The following is a 12,127-nucleotide window of genomic DNA, read 5'->3' as shown; positions in this document are numbered from 1 at the left end:
GTGGTGCACTGCCTCAGGCATTGGGCTGCAACTGCAGGATCAGCCATTGGAAACCACCCCCATCTCCTCGGGAGAAAGAGGAGGCTGTCTGCTCCGGGAAGGACGGACAGTCTTGGAAATGCTCCGCAGCACTGCCGCTCTGTCCTGGAGGGAGGCTGGAGTCAGAGTCGACTCAGTGGCAGTGAGTGTGGGTTAGGCTGGAAAAGGAAGAAACATGGGGTAGGTGGGGGGGTGGGGTATGAGCCAGATTCCCCTCAGAAACAGCGATGGTGAGGGAGGGGCCCTTGCTGAAAGTGAGGAGACCCCCGGAGAGAAGGCTGACACAGCCGGAGAGGGGACATGGCCTCACCAGCCATCACCCAGGTGGCGCAGAACCAGGCAAGGTCTCCTCCTGTCACACCTGGGCCCTGCCGGGAGTCGAAGTCGGCACAATGGCACGTCATAGCAGCACAACAGAGACACCGGAGACCCGGCCATCCCTCCCTACGGTCCCAACCCGTCACTGCCTCAGAGCTCACCGGGTGCTATCTGCTCCTTGACAATGAATCGTCAATCAGTTATGAGCGATGGCCTCATGATGGGTCTCTCACTTGCACAAGGCTTCCAAAAGAGCAGTGCCACCCCTTCCCCAACACAGACCTACATCCCCACCACTAAGCACCACCGCGTTACATGGAAAAGAGGTTGAAGTTGTCAAAAGTGGTGCCTTGTCTGGATCCACAATCAGTGCTCATGGAAGCAGCAGGCATGAGATCCAAAGGCGTGTTATATCGGGTCCACCCACTACCCAAGACCTCTTTAGAATACAGAAGGGCATGGATGTCACTTTGAGAAGTAGGGTGGGCCTGGCCCGAGCCATGATCTTCCGCATCGCAATCATGTGCACGTGGAAGTTGAACATTGCATAGAGAAGGAGAAAGAATCTACAATGTGAATTTTGCCGCCAAAGAAGAATATCGAAAATACCACAGACTGCTAAAAAGACAAACCCACCTGTCTAGGAAGAAGTGTGGCCTGAGTGCTCCTTAGAGGAGCGCTGTGTCTCACATACTTAGACACGAGAGATGGGTCCCTGGAGAAGGACATCGTGCTTGGCAAAGTGGAGGGGCAGCGACAAGAAGGAAGGCCCGCCAGGAGATGGACGGACACAGCAGCTGCCGCCCTGGCTCAGGCTCAGCAACAGTGGTGCGGGTGGCGCAGCACCGGGCAGGGTTTCGATCTGTGGGTCATAACTGGCATGACCTCCAACAGAGCCTGTGGCAGCAGGTCAGGGGTGGGAACAGAGAGCCGGCATCTTCCCCACATCGTGAGTTGACACAGGTGCTGGCAACCAGCGCGACAGCATTCAGGAATCATGGTGGGAGTCCGGAGGGTGACATTTCAGATGGGGGGCGGGGGGGGGGGGCGTCTCCAGAAAGGCAAAAGGAAGGGCAGTGCCCTCGCGCCCCGCTGGCGGACACTGATGGCAAGAGTGTCGAGAAACAAGAGTGGTAAAGAGAGACAGTTTGGGCAAGGACTTGAACGCGAACCCACATCCACGGCCACAAGAGCGCATTTCTGGAAAGGGACGTCATGCCGACGGTGCCACGGAACCAACCGTGGGCCCTTTCCACACGCACATGGGCCTTGGGAACATTCCCCCGTGCCTTCTGCACAGCCCAGAGCTTCCTTCCGCAACCCCTCGTTCTCCATCGTTGAATTGCAGTAATGAAGGACTGCCAGGTGGAGGGGGGCAGGGAGGGGAGCACAGGGCATCGTTCGGGCAGGGATACTACCCTGCAGGATACTGTGATGGCAGACACCAGAAACCTTACGCATCCCTCAGCCCCCGAGCACAAGGATGGAAGCCTCAAGCCCTCAAACTGTGGGCCCAAGCTAGTAACAATGTATCCATCTTGGCTCATCCATTGCAACAAATGTATCCCAGCAAGGCGGAGAGGTGTGTGGGAACTCGATACTTCCCATATCATTTTCCACAAACCTAAGGCTGCTCTAAACATTAAGATCCATGTGGGGAAACATGCTGTCATTGTTAGGTGTTGGGGAATCCACTCCAACTCATGGCAACCGCATGCACAGCAGGAGGAAACACCTCCCGTGTTTGCTCTGTCCACACAACCTCTGATTTGAGCTCATTGTTGCAGCCTGTGTTCCACCGGGTTGACTAGAGGAACAAATCTAGGGACACTCATATATGTATAAGAGAGAGCTTCATATCAAAAAGTAATTATATGAGAAGCAAACATCCCAGCCCAGTCCAGATCAAGTTCATAAATCTGATACAAGACCATAACTCCCTCTGAAAACTCATGCAGCCGCACATAATGATGCAGAATGCAGGAAGATCGCAGGCTGGTGGGGGCAAGATCTTGAAGATTCAACGGTGCTGGACGCATCTCCAGGGCTCTGGCTGCCATCTGAGTGGCTAGAAGTGGCTCGTCAACAGGAAGGGGAAGCATGGGGGGTTGGGGGGGGGAGGTGGAGACTGCCAGGACCCTCCTTATGAGAAAGCCACACCCACAAAGAAGCCCCATCAGGCTGCGACCCTGCACGCTATTTATCAAGTTGACAGGAGATTTTGTAACTCCCACACAGCCGCTGCATTGACCGTGCCCCTTGTCCCTCCCCTCTGCTTGACCCGGTCTGCTCGACTCCCCTCTGCTTGACCCACTCCCTGTTGCCCGTGCCCTTTGTCCCTTGGTCACTCCCCTCTGCTTGACCCAGCATGCCATCCTCCACCAGGGACTGGTCTCTCCTGACCACACGTCCAGACTGCACGAGACGTCTCCCCACCCCTGCTTCTGAGGGGCATGCTAGCTCTCCTGCCTCCGACACAGAGGGGCTCAGTCTTCAGACAGTTCATGGTGCCTTCCGTTTTCTCGAGCAACGCCAGCATTTCAATGTGGTGATTCTCCCACTGTCTTCCTTATGAACGATCGTGCTTCCGCATGCCTATGAGGTGATTGGAACGGCCAGGGCCGGGGCTGGGTGCGCCTTCGTTCTCAAAGCAACGTCCGCCCCTTAGAGCTTCAAAGATCGTTAGTGGCCAATGTACTCCAAGTGCAACACCCTGGCTGCCCCACTGGAAAAGACTTCACGACACAAAGGTGGGTTATGAGCCTGGGATCCAAGCTCCATGGGAGAGGCCTCTGGAGGGGGAGGAGTGGGTGTCTCCCTGTTGGGGTACATGATAGCCTGACTCAACCCGAAGGCTGGTTCAGCACCACCCCAGAAACCTGAGCCTTGTCCTGCTCCAATGTCCAAGGCCAGCCCCTCTATGCACCACGCAGGGCTGGCTGATGGTCAGCTGTTCTCTCAAACACCCCCAGTGTCCAGGGGCACCCCCTTTCCTGTTCTGGAGACCTGGAGCACAACAGAGACACCGTGTCTCAGGTGAGCAGGAGGGCGGGTGGACCACAGGCCAATTCCTGCCTCAGGCATCACTGTGGCTCCCCAGCTAATGTCCTCTGAGATGCCAAGCCAGTGTGTGTCTCTGGGCTTCTCCCTGTCACCAGCAGGAAAGGTCCACGGACAGGGGAGAGCTGAGAGGATGCCTGGCTGGACCCACCTCCCAAGATCATCAGGAGCCACGAGCGGCTTTGCAGGTGGCCGGGGAGACTGGTACAGATCTCCCTGAGTGGGTGGGTTCAGGGGTGCTGTTCATAGCACCTCAACCCCAGGTACCTGGGAGTGCCACCTGGGGTAGAAACAAAAGTCTTGGAAGACGTTCTTGGTGACATCAGCGTGAGGTCACCCTGGAGTAGGCAGGGCCCAGCCAAATATGAACCGTGTCCTCAGCGTGGTGGGTGCCTGGATGAGCGGCTTTGCAGGTGGCCGGGGAGACTGGTACAGATCTCCCTGAGTGGGTGGGTTCAGGGGTGCTGTTCGTAGCACCTCAACCCCAGGTACCTGGGAGTGCCACCTGGGGTAGAAACAAAGGTCTTGGAAGATGTTCTCGGTGACATCAGCGTGAGGTCACCCTGGAGTGGGCAGGGCCCAGCCAAATATGAACCGTGTCCTCAGCGTGGTGGGTGCCTGGATGGGCTGCTAACCAACAAGCCAGCAGTTTGAACCCACCAGCAGCTCCTCAGGAGAAAGACGAGGCTGTCCGTTCCCATAAAGAGTTACAGCCTCGGAAACCCACAGGACCAGTTCTACCCTGTCCGGGATGATCTCTGTGGGCAGAATTGACTCCATGACAGTGAGGTGGGTGTTCTTTTAGGGGAGGAGCATATAGAAGGAGGAGTAACAGCAAAGCAGATAAAGATGGCTATGTGACCAAGGGGGCAATGCACCCAGCCAGGGAAGACCTGGGTCTGCTTGAACCTGGCAGAGAGCAGGCAAAAAGAGAGGGAAAGGGGGGGGGGGCCGGTTAACCCACCCCTGGAGCCTTCAGAGAGCGTGCCCCCCAGACACCCCAACATTCAGCCTTTAGATGGTGAGAAAATAAGCTCTTCACCTTAAGGCACTTTTTGATACTTGGTTACAGCTGCCCCGGGGATGACAAGGGCAGACGCCAAGTCTCCATCATCGATGGTCACCCCCGCACAACCAAGAGCTGTCTGACCCATCCCCATGAAAACCCACCAGGAACACCCCACTGAGAAACTTCTAGAAGGAGGACCAGAGGCTTGGAGGCTAGAAAGGGTTAACCTTGCACCTTAAGCACTAGTGTATCCTGTGAGGCACCTGAGGCAAACCGCTCGATGCAGCGGTTCCTCTATTTCCTGCACGAAAAACAGGGCCACGCGGCCCGAGGCAAGCCCCTTCATTCATCTCAGACACACACGCAAGCTGGCAGTGGAAACAAGGAAGACCAAGGAAAACCCGGTGCATGTGAACAGTGGTGGCGTTGGCAAGGAATGGCCAGGGCACCGTGGACCGCCAGAAAAACTCTCTTGGAAGAAGTGCAGCCGGCACGCTCCTTAGAAGCGAGAATGGTGAGATCGGGTGTCCTGTCCTTTGGACGTGCGTCAGCAGAGGCCAGTCCCTGGGGAAGGACGTCGTGCTGGGTAGCGTAGAGGGCACTGAGAAGGAGAAAAGCCCTGACCAGATGGACGGACACGGTGGCTGCAACAATGGCTCAGACACCACAATGGTGTGGCCCTTATGTCACCTCACTCCTAATACATAGGAGGAGGGGCGGGGTCCAGCCTGTCCTTCAGGTCACCGCCTGGTGATGCTCCTGGTGGGCGTGGCCTCCTGGTGAGGATTCCGGGAACTTCCTCTCTTTCTCCCTTGAGCTCATGCTCGGCCTCATCCATGTGCTGCACTACCTGTAAGCCATGCCAACCCGTGGATCGGGTAGCCTTGCCGGGCATCGCTGGAGCTGGAGGCTCCTGCGAGACCTGCTGAACCACGCTGAGATGTGTTTCTCTAGTCAGCTGACACCATGGTGAGGATGGCTCAGGACCCAGCGAGGTGTCCTTCTGCGGTACACGGAGATCTACTCGATGTCACACCGCAGCATTTCGGACAAATGCAAACCAACCCGTAAAGGGTTTAGGATCCAGTGGGGCGGGCCAAGGATGGAGGAGAAGAAGAAGACCGGGTCAAGGATGGCAAAGATGAACATGACTGTAACGATATGATAGGGGACTGACATGACTCCATCCCCTCTTAAGACTCTGGAGCTTCTGTGAGCATCCGTTCACCTGCCCACCTTCTTAACAGCCAGGAGTAGCCATCCTTCTCCGTGCTTCTCCCTCGTCCAGATAAGGACACTGGGCGCCATGGAGACAGTGGTCAAGGCATCATCCGAACCCAAGTCAAGTCTTCCCGGGAGCTCCTGAGTGGCACTCAGTCAAGTGGTCAAGGAGTAGCTTAACGGCGGGTGGATAGGGCCTGGCAGAGGTGCTGTGGAAGACAAGCCTGATGACCCCCTTCTGAGAGACCCCAGCCTTGGGAACCCCTGTGGGGAGCCCTGCTCCGTTCACGGGGCCTGGCCACGCATCAAAATAGACTCCAAGGCAACGGAGCCAGGCTCCCAGCTCCTGCCGTCTAAGCGACACATCGCATTCTGCATCACGCCCCACACGCCCACCCTCAGTGCCGGCGGAATATAAATGCTGTGACAGACAGTCCCGGAGAAAACCAGCCGGGGCGCTTGCCTGTGGTCATTTGCAGATCGTTGGAAACACCCCCAGGCTCTGAGGGCCCAATGACGTACAAACCTGCCCCCACATGAAGCGCCGCAGTTCAAGGGGAACCAACTGCAATCCCCAGTTCTCAGGACGACAACTAATGCTGTTCTAACGAAGTGCAGCCTGGTCCCTGCAGTATCATTACCTCTTAAACATAAACAAAATCTTATAACTCGGGGTGTCCGAGTGCTGGGGGAAGATGTGCCACCCCACCCCCTCCCCACTCTCCAGGACGGGGGATGTTAATTTCAGCTGCAGCTCTGGGGGGTGTGGGGGTGGGATGAACCAGAGGGCTATGAAACACCATTTCCTTTCATCCCATAATTGAGCCTGGGGGACTACGGTTAAGAGCCAATCCTCAAAAGAACAATCAAGTGCATCGGGCAAAGGCCTCTCCCCCGTGTAATTCACAGACCAAGCATCTAAATCCAACAGATCACTCTCCCCAGTGCACTCGATGCAAGCTCACGCTTGGGCCCTGCATACGGAGATCGGGTAAAGCAAGCGGGGAGGGGTTGCCAACTCGGAGAGGAAGAATCACGTAAGAACGACTGAAGGGTGACATCCAAATCAGTAACCCGGCCCATTCCCAACTGATCACAGCCAGCACCCCCATCCACACACCCCTCCTCCACCGGTACCCCATCTCTTCCATCTCCTTCTCGTTCTCAATGGCAGGTCCAGGGCCCGTTCTAGAGGCCCAACGCATGCTCTCTGTCTTTCCCTCACCTTGGAGCCTGCCAAGCACACGCATCTCGTCCATCTACAGGCACTGAGTCCGTGTGTGTCCAGCGGCCGCCCATCACTGCACCTGGGTGGTTCCAACATGCTCCATGCTGACCTTTGCCCCTCTTGAACCCTCTTGACCTCACTCCTTGCTGACCACCGGAGACTCTTCTGTGTCTCAAGAGCTCTGGACCTTCAGCCCTAGCCAGGGGACACTGGGAAGGGCTGGCCAGGGTGTAGCCCCACTTCTTCCCTGGGAGAATACTTGGCCCTGGCATCTGCCCATGGCCCACATCCTCTTGTTCTCGCCACCCCACTGCTGTGCTTCCAGCCTGGTCTTGCTGGAGCCCCTTCGGCCTGCCCCCAGGTTGAGCTGAACACTGAGCCCCCACCACCAGCCCCCAGGGGTTGTGTGACGTCCCACAGACCTGGGGCCAAGCTACTCTGGCTGACGCTCGCTCTGTCTACCACCCAGCCTCTCCACAGCACCTCCTGTTGACCGGCAGGTTGGTAGCAGCCTTGGATTTTCCCTTGAGAAGTTTCTCTTTCCCTTTCCCCTACCTGGCAGGTGAGATCAGGCAACTCTGAGAGTCACCAGGTGAGATTCCTTTAACCCTGAGATGACCTGAATCTTCTGTAACCTGCCCCCCCCCCCAAGTCTGGACTGGAACTGCATGGCTTCACGCACAGGATACAGCAGTCCCCTGGGTGCAAGGGGACCTTCAAGTCCAAGATGCGACTAACTCCCTCCCCCTGGTCTCCTGACGCGATAGGGAGGTTTAATATGCCAAGCTGGCCAATGCGAACATGTGGGATTCATCAAGTCGCAGTTTGATTGGAGGGCAAAGAGATAAATGGCTCGGCAAGGCCTGCCCCCCTTTCTTTTGCTCTCTGGTGATCAGCTGCTTTAGCTAGTTCTCTGCCTCAACCTGTGAGCTACACTACCTGTGGGACAGTCAACCCATGGATCGTGTCACTAGAGCTTGAGGCTCCTTCAAGACCTGCTTCGCCACGCTGCTGGTGTAAACATCACTCGAGCTTGAGGCTAGTGGATCCTGTCGTCTTGCATTGCTGGAGTTTGATACCCCATCCGGGCCTGCTTCCGTAAGCTCCTGAGCTGCTGACTGTTCGTGACCTGCCCTGCTGTTTGCTCCCTGTGGGTGGACTCTGCCTGCATTGCCCCAGGGAAGACCCAGCTGTCTGCTTCCTTGACCTTGAGCCCGGCAGCCCTCGTGAGTTGAAGGACTTCAGCATATTAACTGTTTCACAGAAGTGAGTTGAACTGAGCCCTCTACTGCTGTGTGGACCAATTAGCTGTTACAGCCCCTTTGTACTGTATAGATCTATCCATATATATGTATGTATACATGTATATATATAATCCTAAGTGTCCTGGTTTTGTTCCTCTAAAGCACCCTGCCTCACACACCTGACAAGCTCATCTCAGGCTCAGAATGAGGCAAGGAAAGCCATCATCCAGCAATAGGAGGGCGGGGCTGTCTGGGGTCACCAGCAGCATTGGGTCCGGTCCCTGCTCTGGGTCCTGAGTGTGGTACCTCAGAATGCACCCTGTGGGACACTCCCCTCACCCCCCCCAAAAAAAAACCTTTGGTGTGTCTCTCTCAGTACCATCTCCTCCCTCCTTGGCTGCACCTGTCAATCAGCCTGCATTTAGTAGGGCCACAGCACCCCGACATCAGGATGCCCCTGGGGCTCCTTCAGGTAGCTTTCGGTTCCTCAGAGTTTCCCTGGTGCCCAGAGAGGCCCAGAGCCAAAACAGAGCCATGTTCTAATGAAGGTGGAAGCTTCACTCATTCCTCTGAGATGCAACGAATCAAGCTCTCTGTCTTTCTGTCTCCCTCCCTCTGCCTCTCCCCCTCCTTCTCTGTCTTTCCCTCTCTCCCTCTCTGCCTCTCCCTCTCCCCCTGTCCTCCTCTGCCCTTCTCCCCCTTCCTCCCTCTCCCTCTCTCTCTTGACACGGGTGATGGGCATCTGCCTACTGTAGACCATGATCTGCTTTGAATCGCAGGTGGTGCATTTTCTCTGCAGAACCTGAAGCTCCCTGCCTGCCTCGGACAGAGGCTCCAACACATGGAGCCCTACTGCGTGCTATCCCAGAGCACAGATGGGAGTCTGGGATGCATGGAATGAGGGGGGGGGGGCGGCGGGAGCTCCCAGAAACTGGGGCCTGCTCTGACCTGAGAGGGTCCTTCGTGCTTTGTCCCATGTGGTCTGTGCACGATCTGGAGGGAGGCGTGGCAGTGCTGCCGTGCACAGAGATGCAAGTTCATGGAAACTCGTGGCCCAGCTCGGGTCCGAGAGGAAGAGAGCCAGGGGGTCCACATTCACAGCGGCTCAGCAGCGTCAGCTCTGTCCTGCCCGATGTGAGGCTAGACCCCACAAGTGCTCAGAGATGCAGGGAAGAAGGATGAGGTTGGCGACGGATGGGCAGAGGGCACAGGTGGTCCACATCCGTCACGGCCACTCCGCATGGCATGACGCTGGGAGAGGAAAGATGCTGGGCACAGTGGAAAGAAGGCTGGCCTGGGAGGCAGACCCCCGTGCAGCCACGCTGGGTGACCACAGCAGGTCTCGCCAGCACCTGGAGTGGCTTGCGCCCAAGGTAGGACGCGCCTGTGTTGTAGACTGACTCGGGGAAGCTGTGGTGGATCAGAGAACGATTTGCCTTTGGGGCGTGTGGCTCCCGTGACTTACTGACACCCATTTTACTCATTCTGCAGCGAACCCCTACCCGGGGGAGCCTCAGCCTCTCGGATGGGCTGTTTTGAGCTGCAAACTCGAGGCACCAGAGTTTCAGGGACAGCATGAACCACCTCCCCAATCTGTGTCATGGAAACCCAGGCCCCCGGGAGGGGGACAGGCCAGCCCTATGGATGCTTCTAAGCAGCTTAGCGAGAGCTCACCAAAGTCTGCCCTTGATCCAGGTTTCCCAGCATGCAACACGCTAAAGAGAGGCACCTTCCACCTCAGAGCCTTCCTCCACAATAGCTGGGGTCCCACCACCCTCTGCCCACCCTCTTGACGCTGTGTTTTAAAAGGCCCCTCATCAGGGAACCAATTATAAGAATCTACATATCACCTCCTTCCTGGGGAATGGACAGCAGAGAAGAGGGTGGGGGGAGACATCGGACAGTGTAACATATGACAAAGTAATGATAATTTATGAATTATGAAGGGTTCATGAGGGAGGGGGGAGTGGGAAGGGAGGGGGAAAATAAGCAGCTGACATTAAGGGCTAAAGTAGAAGGCAGATGTTTTGAAAATGCTGAGGGCAACAAATGTACATATGTGCTTGCCACAATGGATGGATGGATGGATTGTGATAAGAATTGTACGAACCCCCAATAAAGTAATATATTTTTAAAAAGGCCCCTCATCACCCAGAGCTCGCTCAGCAGGCGCCCTTCCAAGGAGTGCCGGAGGGACTCTGGCTGTTCATTTATCATCTGCGTAGTCACACGCCGCTGACACAGCAGCAGGGCACAGGCCGAGCGGGAGCACAATGGGGCATTTTCTGAAGACAACTGTGCCAATCACAGAACACCTGCTCCCTGCACAGACGCCTCACGCTGGCACCCGTGCATGAGGCAGCAGACCCGGCCCAGAGGGTGAGGGCACGGCCAACACTGGAAGCCACAGAGAAAGGATTTAAACAGAAGGGAGGAGACACCTGGCAACCTTGACCCACAAGGACAAGTCGAGCAGCGGTGTGTGGCTCCGGACGCTCCCACGGAGACACAGGGTTGAAAGCGGCCCTGGGTTCTCTTGTCCCATCCCAACAGCCCTGGCTATTAAACCTTCTAAGTGCCCAGCGCAGCCTCGGGATGGTGTGGTGGTGGGCTTGGCAGACAGATGGCACCTCCTAGTGACGCCTGAGAGGCTGCAGGGTGGACCCCGGCCATCGGCCAGCTGAGGCTACACCGAAAGGCCCGGGCTGGGTCTGCCAGTAACTCGTGCAGGCCGGAGACCAGCTAAGTTTCCCCTCTTGATGGCCAGAGCACAGCAGAGGACTGGAGGCTGGCCACAGAGGCCCAGTGGCTGGCTGCTGTGTTGACTGACTCGTGGCTACGCCATGTCTGTCCATACAGCAAGGGGGAGCATGGCCCAGTCCTGCACGCCCCATGACCCTCGTGATACCTGAGCCCATGGCCTTGGTCACAGGATCGGTTTCTCTCCTGGAGGGTCCTCTTCCTTGGCACTGGCCCTCCGTGGTAGCCACCATAGGGTAGGTCTTTCCTGACGCCGTGGCCAGTGGAAGCCTCTCCATCCTGACCTCTAAGAAGCATTCTTGTGGCCATCTGTTCTCTCAGGCTGCTGTGTCCATCTCCTGGTAGCCCGTGCAACCTGGAGGACCCCTTCCAAGTGCCACTGCACAAACGCCCCGATTCTCCTCCGGCCTGCCTTTGTCACTCCCCCATAATCACACGCCCACGAGGGGAGTGACGAGACGTGGTGCAGAAGTCAGTGTAGAGCCCTGATGTGCAACAGAAGGAAATACTGCTGGTCCGTCGGTCCTGCACGGTCCTCAGGTGTGAGCCCCTCACTGCAGCCCCGGTGTCCATCCAGCTTGTCGGGGCTGGGGTGCGGGTGGGGGTTGCCCTCTCTTCTGCTGGACCAAGCATGGGGTCCTACCAGAGACTGGTGTCTCTGCATAACACATCCAAAGCACGTGACACAAAGTCTGACCATCCTTGCTTCTAAAGAGTGTCCTGGTCACACTTCTTCAAGAAACACCTGTTTGTCCTGTTGGCCGTCCATGGTACTTTCAAGAGTCGTCACCAGCACCGCCATCCAAGGCCTTCCTTAGCCATGGCCCGTCTTTCGTGGGCATGTGAGGCTACTGAAAAGACCGTGGCTCGGCCCAGGCGCATCTTGGCCCCCAGTATCGGCGTCCTTGCTCTTCGATGTGTCGAAGAGGTCGGTACAGCAGACCTGCCCCGTGCAGCGTGAGGGTGGGATGAAGCGAGCGATGAAGTAGGGCAAGGGGGAGTGGAATCACAAGGTCATTCAACTAACTCCACAGCACACAGGAAGTCTTCACCGTGCGCCCGAAGGTCCGGCAGAGGAAGCCCAACACGCTCCGTCTGCACTCTCCCGGCGGGGAAGCACCACAGCCCCACTTCCCAGAGAGAAAACATCTCTAAATCTTCAGGAGTGGTCTGGCTGCAGGAGGAAGCGCTGGAACTGACAGGGACCCTGAAGGTCCGGCTTGGGGGCTCCGACTCGGTCCCACATGC

At 56.9% G+C, this 12,127-nt stretch overlaps 1 protein-coding gene across 1 annotated transcript in view; it reads right to left on the bottom strand.

Annotated features, from left to right (window-relative positions):
- LOC123522487 (SH3 and multiple ankyrin repeat domains protein 3-like) overlaps positions 1-12,127 on the bottom strand; it is a 42,356-nt gene that overhangs the window by 23,508 nt on the left and 6,721 nt on the right. The gene's annotated exons all lie outside the window — the stretch shown is intronic.

Source organism: Echinops telfairi, unplaced genomic scaffold (genome assembly GCF_000313985.2).
Source record: "Echinops telfairi isolate 266 unplaced genomic scaffold, ASM31398v2 ScPeMD7_7417;HRSCAF=8455, whole genome shotgun sequence".
Lineage (NCBI taxonomy): Eukaryota > Metazoa > Chordata > Mammalia > Afrosoricida > Tenrecidae > Echinops > Echinops telfairi.
Note: the sequence above shows the minus strand (reverse complement) of the source record. Positions and strands in the feature narration are given on the sequence as shown.